This window comes from Macadamia integrifolia, unplaced genomic scaffold (genome assembly GCF_013358625.1).
Source record: "Macadamia integrifolia cultivar HAES 741 unplaced genomic scaffold, SCU_Mint_v3 scaffold224, whole genome shotgun sequence".
Lineage (NCBI taxonomy): Eukaryota > Viridiplantae > Streptophyta > Magnoliopsida > Proteales > Proteaceae > Macadamia > Macadamia integrifolia.
In genome coordinates, this window is record NW_024868587.1 from 298772 (window position 1) to 308081 (window position 9310).

Genomic DNA, 9310 nt, shown 5'->3' on the forward strand with positions numbered 1-9310 from the left:
TATTACCATGGACTTCGTAATAGGCCTACCCCATACATAGAAGGGTATGGATGCCATTTGGGTAGTAGTGGATCGCTTGACTAAGGCAGCTCACTTTATCCCAATCAAGATCACATTTTCTATGGACAAGTTGGCCAAGTTATATGTTGATAACATCATCAGATTGTATGGTGTACCAGTTAGTATCATCTCTGATCGAGATCCCAAGTTCACTTCCAAGTTCTGGACATGTGTGCAGAAGGTTATAGGCACACGGTTGGATTTCAGCACTACCTTTCACTCTCAGACCGATGGTTAGTCGGAAAGGACTATTCAGGCATTGGAGGACCTACTCTGAGCATGTGCCTTGGATATGAGTTATAGTTCGGACAAGTACATTTCCCTTATTGAGTTCTCCTACAACAATAGTTATCAGGCCACCATCGGAATGTCCCCATTCGAGGCACAGTATGGCAAGAAGTGCCAAACTCCACTCTATTGGGATGAGGTTGGTGAGCATCATATTTTGGGTCCAGACTTGATATAGGCCACTAGTGAAAAAATGAATGTGATCAAAGAAAGGATTAAGACAACTCAGTCCAGGCAGAAAAGCTATGCGGATGTTAGGAGGAAACATTTGGAGTTTGGTGTTGGAGACAAGGTGTTCTTGCAGATCTCCCCAATTAAAGGGGTGATGTGGTTCGATAAGAAGGGAAAGCTTAGTCCAAGGTTTATGGGACCGAATGATGTACTGGAGAGGATCGGACTGGTAGCTTACAGAATAGCTTTACAGCAAGAGTTGGAAGGTACACATGATGTCTTCTATGTTTCTATGTTAAGGAAGTACATTCTTGACCCCACACACATCTTGAGTTACATACCCAGTGAGTTGGACGAGGATTTTACCTATGTGGAGTTTTCAAAGAAGATTGTTGACTGGAAAGAGCATGTTCTCCGCAACCGCACCGTTTCCTTTGTCAAGGTGAAATGGATGAACCACCCCAAATAGGAAGCATTCTAGGAGCAGAAAGATGAGATATTGAAGTAGTATCCTGGATTGTTTGATTTTCCAGGTACGTTCAATTTTGAGGACGAAATTCATGTAAGGTGGGGGAATGTTACACCCATGCCCGGACTCGATCTAATTTGAACTATTGTGATAGGTCTCAGACCGAAGATCGAAAGCACGATCGAATTTTGGCTCGTGACCACCCATTGCCAAAGGGGAAGAGATGACCCCAAGTGTTCATGCATCACATGCCAATCTAATTGGAGGGGATTCATACCTTTTGATCCTGACGGTAAGTGACCCGACTCCTCACACATAAGTTTAGGCACATATTGAAGTTGCCAAAAGGCCTTGAGCATTTCTGAGGGTAACCACCCATGCAAGACAAGCTATGGGATAGCAAGCTGTCTTGACCATCGAAAATATGCCATCGGATCCACTGGGGCCTAAATTCAGTGGGCTATTTTCGATGAGCATAATGGGCTACTTTCATGGTGTCGATGCCCTTGGGTCCCACCACTCGCATTGTAAACAATCTCGGATGATCCCAAATCATCCCCCACATTTTACTCATGATGTGAACGCATTTTCAACCTAAGTGGACGGGTTCTTGGGCTTCGAAAAAGTTGTAATAACTCGATCGGTCCGAATAGGGTCCAACCAAACAGACCCTAAGGTCCAAAATTTACACTCAAGTTAGAAATGAGGAATTCATTCCTTATTCCTATTGTGTCCAATGTAAGGAAGAAGAGAAAGAGGAGAAAAAGGAAGAAGAAGAAGGGGAAGAAGAAGGAGAAGGCATACCTTGGTGCTGGCTGCCGCCAAGTTGTCAGAATCACTATTGGAGCTAAGTACACTCACTTCTACCACTCTCTCTCTTCATTTTGACCTAGACAATGCTAGGTTTGGATGGAATCTTAGTGTACAAATAGTGTGGAGGTCATGGAATGCATATTCTACCCTCCCAGTGTTATTACCAAGCTAGATGAGCTCTTCCAACAAATATTGCCAAAAGACCAACTAGGGTTTTAATCATTCAATCGATGTATCTCCCAAACGACTTGATGGAATCGGGATTTTATTGGCTTAGATGCTAGGAACATCCCCTAAAAACTTAAGGGAATAAATCTCGATGATCGGGCCTGAGTCAAAAAGCTCCAAAATGGGTGGACTGTTCTGAACCACCATCTGAAACAACCCATTGGATCCACTGGGTTTGCTTCCAGTAGCATATTTTCGGTGGATCTCAGAGGCTTGTGAGCTCTCTGTCACCACCATTGGAAATAGCACTGATATTTTTGGTGGAAATATCCTATTTTCGATGGGTGTTTTAGGTGACATTACTATCACTGATGGATTTTGTCTGTACCCTTTGGGGCTGACCCAAGTGGGTCCCTCCCGATATTCCCGACATGTATTGATGTTCAGTTTCCTTTGTGTCTAGGATAGTGATGCACACAAACCCCAAAGTTAGAATTGAGTTGGTCGGCCAGTGGCCGTACTTGAACCCTAACACACTCAAACATAAGCCCGGTGAGAGATGGACTATGTTTATTTTGGAATGTTTATTATTATTAAATTGCTCACATGCTTAGAATTATATATTTAATTGTAATTGCTCAAATATGATGATGATATGTTACATTAGTTAATTTACGATCATGATATGAACTGTATGGAGATGTATGATGGGATCCGGTGTGGCTGAGGTGGTACTAGTACCGTGATTGCAGTGTGTTTGGTTATGTGTGTGAGACGAAATCCGACGTGGCTGAGGTAGTATCGGTGCCGCGATTACCATATGTATATTACATTCATATATTGATTATGTGTATTAGAGTTAGTTGTAGTTGTGGGTTAAACTTTGTGGCCAATGTCTCGCTGGAATCATGTACCCCGGGACTGCATTTGGAAATAGATGTGCTTCGTGGCCGATGATTGGTACCGGTGTCGCGTAGTCCATACTCAACTGTGATATGTATGCTAGATTAGGTAAACGGTCTTGAGTTTCACTTTGTGGCCAAGGTCTCACTGGTATCATGTACCCCGAGACTATATTTGGAGATGGATTACACTTTGTGGCCGAGGTCTTGCCGGTATCATGTAATTCACACTTACTGTATCACTATGAAGGCATGTAACGTATATGTGGTTAGGTATCACTCCCTATGCTACAAACCCTTGCCAATAGGAGTTGAGGTGTTGGATAACCCATTGTGGTATGTTCAATGTACCTTTCCGAAATGCCACACCCACGGTATGATGTGATTGTAGCCGAAGGCGGGAACTTGTCTAGTGAGACCAATATGTTACCGGTGCCATGATTATCAGGAGGGGGTTATCAGGGGTTTTCTGGGTGGGCCATGGATGCATACAGGGACCGGTAGGCATCTATTCACGGCTAGGGTTTGTATCCTTGGGTAGTCGATGGCAGTTCCAAGATGAAGGATACAGCCTAATGCACCATAGTAGCATTGACCAGACTTAGTTTGTATTGTTAGGTGGATAATAAATAAATGAACTGCATCATAAGCATCATGGACTATATGTTTAATTTCTGCAATCATGCATCATAAATTATTACTGCTATTATCTTGCTTAGATGTGCTTGACCCCACCCCTCACTGAGCGAGTTGGAAAGCTCACCCCACACATACATCCCTTTTTAGCTGATGATGCAGGTACTGTGGTGCCAATGGTGGGTGACCCAGTATCTTCTAGGTCAGAGTATGGTGTGAGTGACTGGTGGATGCCAGAAGCGGGTGAGCATGATCAAGACTGTGCTTCCAACCACTGTGCTTACACCGCACTATGAGATTGTACATCATACTTTGATACTTTTGGGTATAACTATAGATTGTATATTTTTTGAGATTATATTATATGTCATGGATGAATGTAATAGAATAACTCGGTTATTGCTATTATATTATCATTAGACGTTTCCCTATTTTATTTATGATTCCACTACTATACTCTGATTCTACTGCTTATGTTGGCTTGCGATTTGAGATTGTGAAAATGTTAAGGTACTGCTATCAGAGATTCTGATAGGTTTGTAAGATAGGTACGTGTCTTACTCACACCGTCGGTATTCCTAATGGTAAGTTGGGTCTACTGGAATTGAGGTGTGACACAAGCACTTTTGGATCTCCTTCTTAACGGCTTCCATCATCAATGGGTTAGCTCTTCTTTGGGGTTCCGTGGATGGTTTGAAATCCTCCATAAGATGTATATGATGTTGCACAATTGAAGTGCTTATACCCTTGATATCAGCCATGGTCCAACATAGGGCTTCCTTATTATCTTTTAACACTTTAAGTAATTCCTCTTCCTGGCTAGAAGTCAAATCTGAAGAAATTATTACTGAAAGAGTCTGGTTGGGCCCTAGGAAAGCATACCTTAAATTAGATGGCAACTCCTTAAGATCTAGCTTCAGGGGCTCAACTATGGAAGGTTGGGGAATGGAATTGGAAAGGGGTCCTAAAGGCTCCATAGGTGTGTGAAGACTCAAGACTTCTGAAAAGAAATTTTCACTATCATCGTCCACCTCATCCATACACTCTTGGAATTCTGAATCAAAATCAATATCAAAGTTGGTAATTAAATCATCAGAAAATCCTCAAGCATATTGATCTCTTCTTCTATATTTGGTTGCTTGCCTATTCTAAACATGTTAAACTCAACAGTTTGGTTGCCAAAAGATAACCTTAGGAAACTATTCTGACAATTGATTAATGCATTACTGATAGCAAGGAATGATCTTCCTAGAATTATGGGGATCTCATCCTTAGTTGAGAAGGGCTTGGTATCTAACACAATGAAATCGATAGGGAAAATAAATTTCCCCACCTTTAGTAAGACATCCTCAACCATCCCTTTAGGAATCTTAACAGACCTATCTGCCAACTGAAGAGTAGTTCCAATGGCTTTCAATTCTCCCAATTCTAATTGTTTATACACATGGTAAGAAAAAAAGATTCACACTTCCATCAAGGTCAAGTAAAGCATGCTCAATATAGGTGTTGCCTATGACACAAGCTATGGTAGGGCTCCCTGGATCCTTTTACTTGGCTGCTATAGCCTGAGTAATTATGGAACTAATGTTACCTGCCAAGAATGTCCTTTTGGGCACACTAGTGATACGTTTGTGAGTATACAAATCTTTCATCACCTTTGTATAGGTGGGGATCTAGGATATGGCATCCAAAAGAGGGATGTTCACTTCTACCTTTTTGAAGACTTCTAAAATTCGATCTATGGAAGCAGTCTTCTTTTTGTTTACTAAGCGATTAGGAAAGGGGACAGGGGGAACATAAGGACTGTTAGGGATTTGCTCTTTTTCAGAAGAATCAAGTTTGGTTTCTTCAACCAAATTATCTTTAGTTTCAGAAGAATCTTTAGGTTTATCAGACAAACCTAAAACAAGAGGCACACTTGTGTTCTCAACTGAAGGAGAGTTAACAGGAGTAATGGATGAGGAAGATTTAGGAACACTTGGTTGGTACTCTCTACCACTCCTAAGGGTATAAACAACATTATATTGGTTGGAGGGCCCTTGTTGGGTCTGACCTTGTACTATATTTAGTGGTGCATTAGTTGGTGCTTGTGAACTAACAGGCTGATGATGCTTAGGGTTAGGCTCTGGTTGACTGGGTAAAAGTTTCTTCTCCCTCTCACGCATAATTGAGACAACTTGGGTGAGTTCTCTCATAAAAGTTTGATGGCTTGTCATGAGGAGGGCTATATTTGTTTCTAGGTCACTTATTTTACTTGCCTCTCCAGTGTTGGTAAACCTAGGGGGTTGCTGATAAGATGATAGGAGAGGGTCCCTAGAAAAATTAGCCTGAGGTCCTACATTTGGCCTAGGAAAAGTATTTTGGGAAAAAGATTGTTGTGCAAAGGGAGGCCTTTGGGTACCAGGTTGACCTTGATTATGGAAATTGGAAGGCCCTGCTTGGTTACCCTGATTCCAGGAGAAATTTGGGTGATTTCTCTATCCTAGATTGGAGGTGTTACTATATGGATATTCTAGTATAAGACATTAACACTATCATTAAAAGTGCCCCCAGAGGTATTGGAGCATTCTTCTATAACATGTTCAGGGGACCAGCACCAAGCACACATCTTAACCAAATTGACTGATGATGGCCCTCTAGGAACAATAGCCTTAATCCTCTTGATTAGGCAATCCAAATGGGTTTCCTTGGCTACTATCCCATCCACAAAATATCCTTTCCCTCTTATGGTTCTTTCACTCTCTTGGGTTGATTCTCACTCACGGGTTTTGTCAGCTAAGTCAAGTAAGAATTTCCGTGCATTTCCTTCATTTGTAAAGGATGTGAACCTCTTAGGGCACATAGACTCTATCATTTATTTAGTTGGGTAATCAATACCTTCATAAATTATTTGACATAAATGCCATAAGTCTAAGCCATGGTGAGGGCATTTTTGGAGTAGATCCTTGAATCTCTCCATAAGTTTTGAAAAGGACTCACTAGGCTTTTACCTAAACTGAAGGATATCACTTCTAAGCTTATTGGTCTTGTGAGTTGGGAAAAACTTCTTGAGGAAGGCAACTATGAATTTCTCCCATGTGGTTATGAAATTTGTGGGTAACCCATACAACCACTTCTTAGCTTGGTCTTTTAATGCAAAAGTGATGAATCTAGGCTTAACAGCATCATCAGAAAGCTGTTGGATCTTAATTAGAATACATACCTCTTTAAATTCCCTTAGAAATAGGTATGCATCCTCAAAGGTTAGCTCCTAGAAGTGGGGCAACAAATTGATGTATTGAGATTTGAGCCCAAAATTATTGCCCTGGGCTTGTTGTAGAATTATGCAGAAAGGTTGGGCTATTCTAGCAGGGTAGAACCTATCTTCCAGAGATTTAGGTGGAGGATTTTGCTGTTGGTCTCCCATATTGAAAGGTTTTAAAGAGAGCAAATATATAGGGCCACTACTTGTAGGATCTCTTCTTTCTAACCGATTCTTAGTATTACATACTCACCTAACACTCATGCAATAGAAAACTACCCACAACTAGAGTAAAACAAGCACAAAAGAATGGAAAGAAAAATTTTCTTTTAATTTATTTTTTGATTTTTTTGGTTTTGATTTTTTTTTTTTTTTGAGCTTACTGGCAGTGATCTGGGGTTGCTCAGGTTAATTCCTGAGGTACTGCTACAGGGCAAAACTTATCTTTATCATGTTGTGAGTCTTGGCGACCTCCACCGATATAACTATTATTGCAAGTTGTTCTTCTTAGGAATTCAATAGAAGAAAAACAAAGCAAACAAAGCAAACAAAGCATTCTGATTTACTAAAAAAAAGCAAAAATAACATGGAACTGTCTACACAGTAATGGTGCCATAAACTTGTTAGAATTTAAAATGTAATAGCAAGCGTATGGATCAATGTAGCTACGGGTCGAACACAGGAGAGCAGCCACTTTATTTTTGGATTTTTTTAATAATGCGAAAGTGAACCAATTAATGGTTGTGATCTAATTTTAACTACCGTCCTAAACATATGTATCTAAAATAACGTCCTAACCATTTTTTATCTAAGAATTTAAATACGCAAGCCATGCAATTAAAATTATATAAATAAATAAATGAAAATAAACAACCCACGTAATTAAAAAGCAATGAAGGAAAAAAATGCTGAAATAAAAATAAAATAAAAAAGGGGATAAAGCTAGAGAGAGGCTCACAAATAGGTTTCTCTACATAGTCTGAGGGATGCTCATAATATGAGCTTCCCTAGTTGACCAGAGAGTCACTCTTACAAGGGTTACTCTACTTGGCTTTAGGGAAAGGGAGGCAATTAAAATAAAAACAATAAAATGACGGTTCTATGGCTAGGAGGGGCAAAGGCAACACATACACTAGCCACGAACCTTAGGAGAAAGGGAAAGCAATAATGTAACAATTAAAATTAAAATCCTAAATTAAGAAAGAAATGGTAGTCAGAAGAGGGAATCAGGGGGGGAGAGAAGACAATTGAATAAGCCTCCCTACCTGAATCAATGCTTGAACTTGAGAGCTTGGGTGATTTGAGATACTGCCAATCCTAAAAATCAGATCTAGAATGAACCAAATCTGAAATTTCTTGACCTGGAGAAAACAAATCTTGAAAAAAAAAAAAAACTGAACTTGAAAAAAAGAGATGCTCCACGGCTTGTGATCTTGTCACCTAGATCTAAGCCTAGAACTATAACTTAAAAATTTCAACTCAATTGCATAAATCATAAACATAGAAGGCTGAATAAAAATAAAAGAGTGCTTGCATTAATTGAAATAAAAAAGCTATTACAAAAGTGATTAAAGCAAAAACAAATAAGAACTAAAAGTAGAGAGAGAGAGAGAGAGAGAGAGAGAGAGAGAGAGAGCAACTAAAAAAGAAACCTAGAATAAGAATGAAGTGTCCCCCCTCCTCTTACATGAGTTATATTATAGGGAATGGGGAGGTATGGTAACAAATTTCTCTTTCCTGAAAGGGAGAAACCCACAATTGGTAGGCGAGATATTTTGAGACAAAAAATGCTAAGGTGGAGGGAGAGAGAAGAGAGAAATAAACTTGGAGAAATTTCCTATATTTTTTTTTTCTTATTTTCTTTCCTCTTTCTTTTTATTTATTTTTCTCTTCTTTTTTTCTTCTCTCTTCAAATCTTGCGCACAACTCTTGTTGGCTGATTTATTTTTCTTTCCCTTGGACGATTTTCCTTCTTGCTTTGTGTGATTTGGACAATCTTCTAGTGATGATGCGGAGGAGAGAGAAGATTTGGACAAGATTTATTTCTCCCTTTTTTTTTCTTTCCTTTTTTATTTTCTCTTCTTGCGCAAGAAACCCCTCCCACTATTTTCCTTGTTTTGAAGATTTGGACAATCTTCTAATTTGATGTGGAAATCCCCTCCATACCCTTTGTGCTTTAAGTGAGTGAAAAGTAGGAAATATTCTACAAAATTCTCCAAAAAAAAGATTATCATGAGATTTGAACTTAAGACCTCTTGGTGAGCAAGGGAATTTTACATACCATAGCTCACAAAATACACTAGCTAGTTGTTGTTAAAGAGATATGACACCCGATAATGCTTAAGGCCTTTAAAATATAAAACCTGCAAAAGAGAATAAAACCCAAGGTAGGTCCATTCTAAATATATAAAAATGCATGCTTTACTACTTAGATTTCACACATAAATGTGCTCATTAGTACATGATACCGGTAACACATTGGCCACAAAGGGTAATCTACGGCTACAACTAACTGTAATGCACATAATCAATGCATGAATGCAACAAACATACAGAAATCCC

At 39.5% G+C, this 9310-nt stretch overlaps 1 non-coding gene across 1 annotated transcript; it reads left to right on the top strand.

Annotated features, from left to right (window-relative positions):
• The first annotated feature begins 6419 nt into the window (after positions 1-6419).
• LOC122066117 lies at positions 6420-6526 on the top strand. Its single transcript, XR_006136241.1, has one exon. It is a non-coding gene; the product is annotated as a small nucleolar RNA R71 (small nucleolar RNA).
• Positions 6527-9310: the final 2784 nt, after the last annotated feature.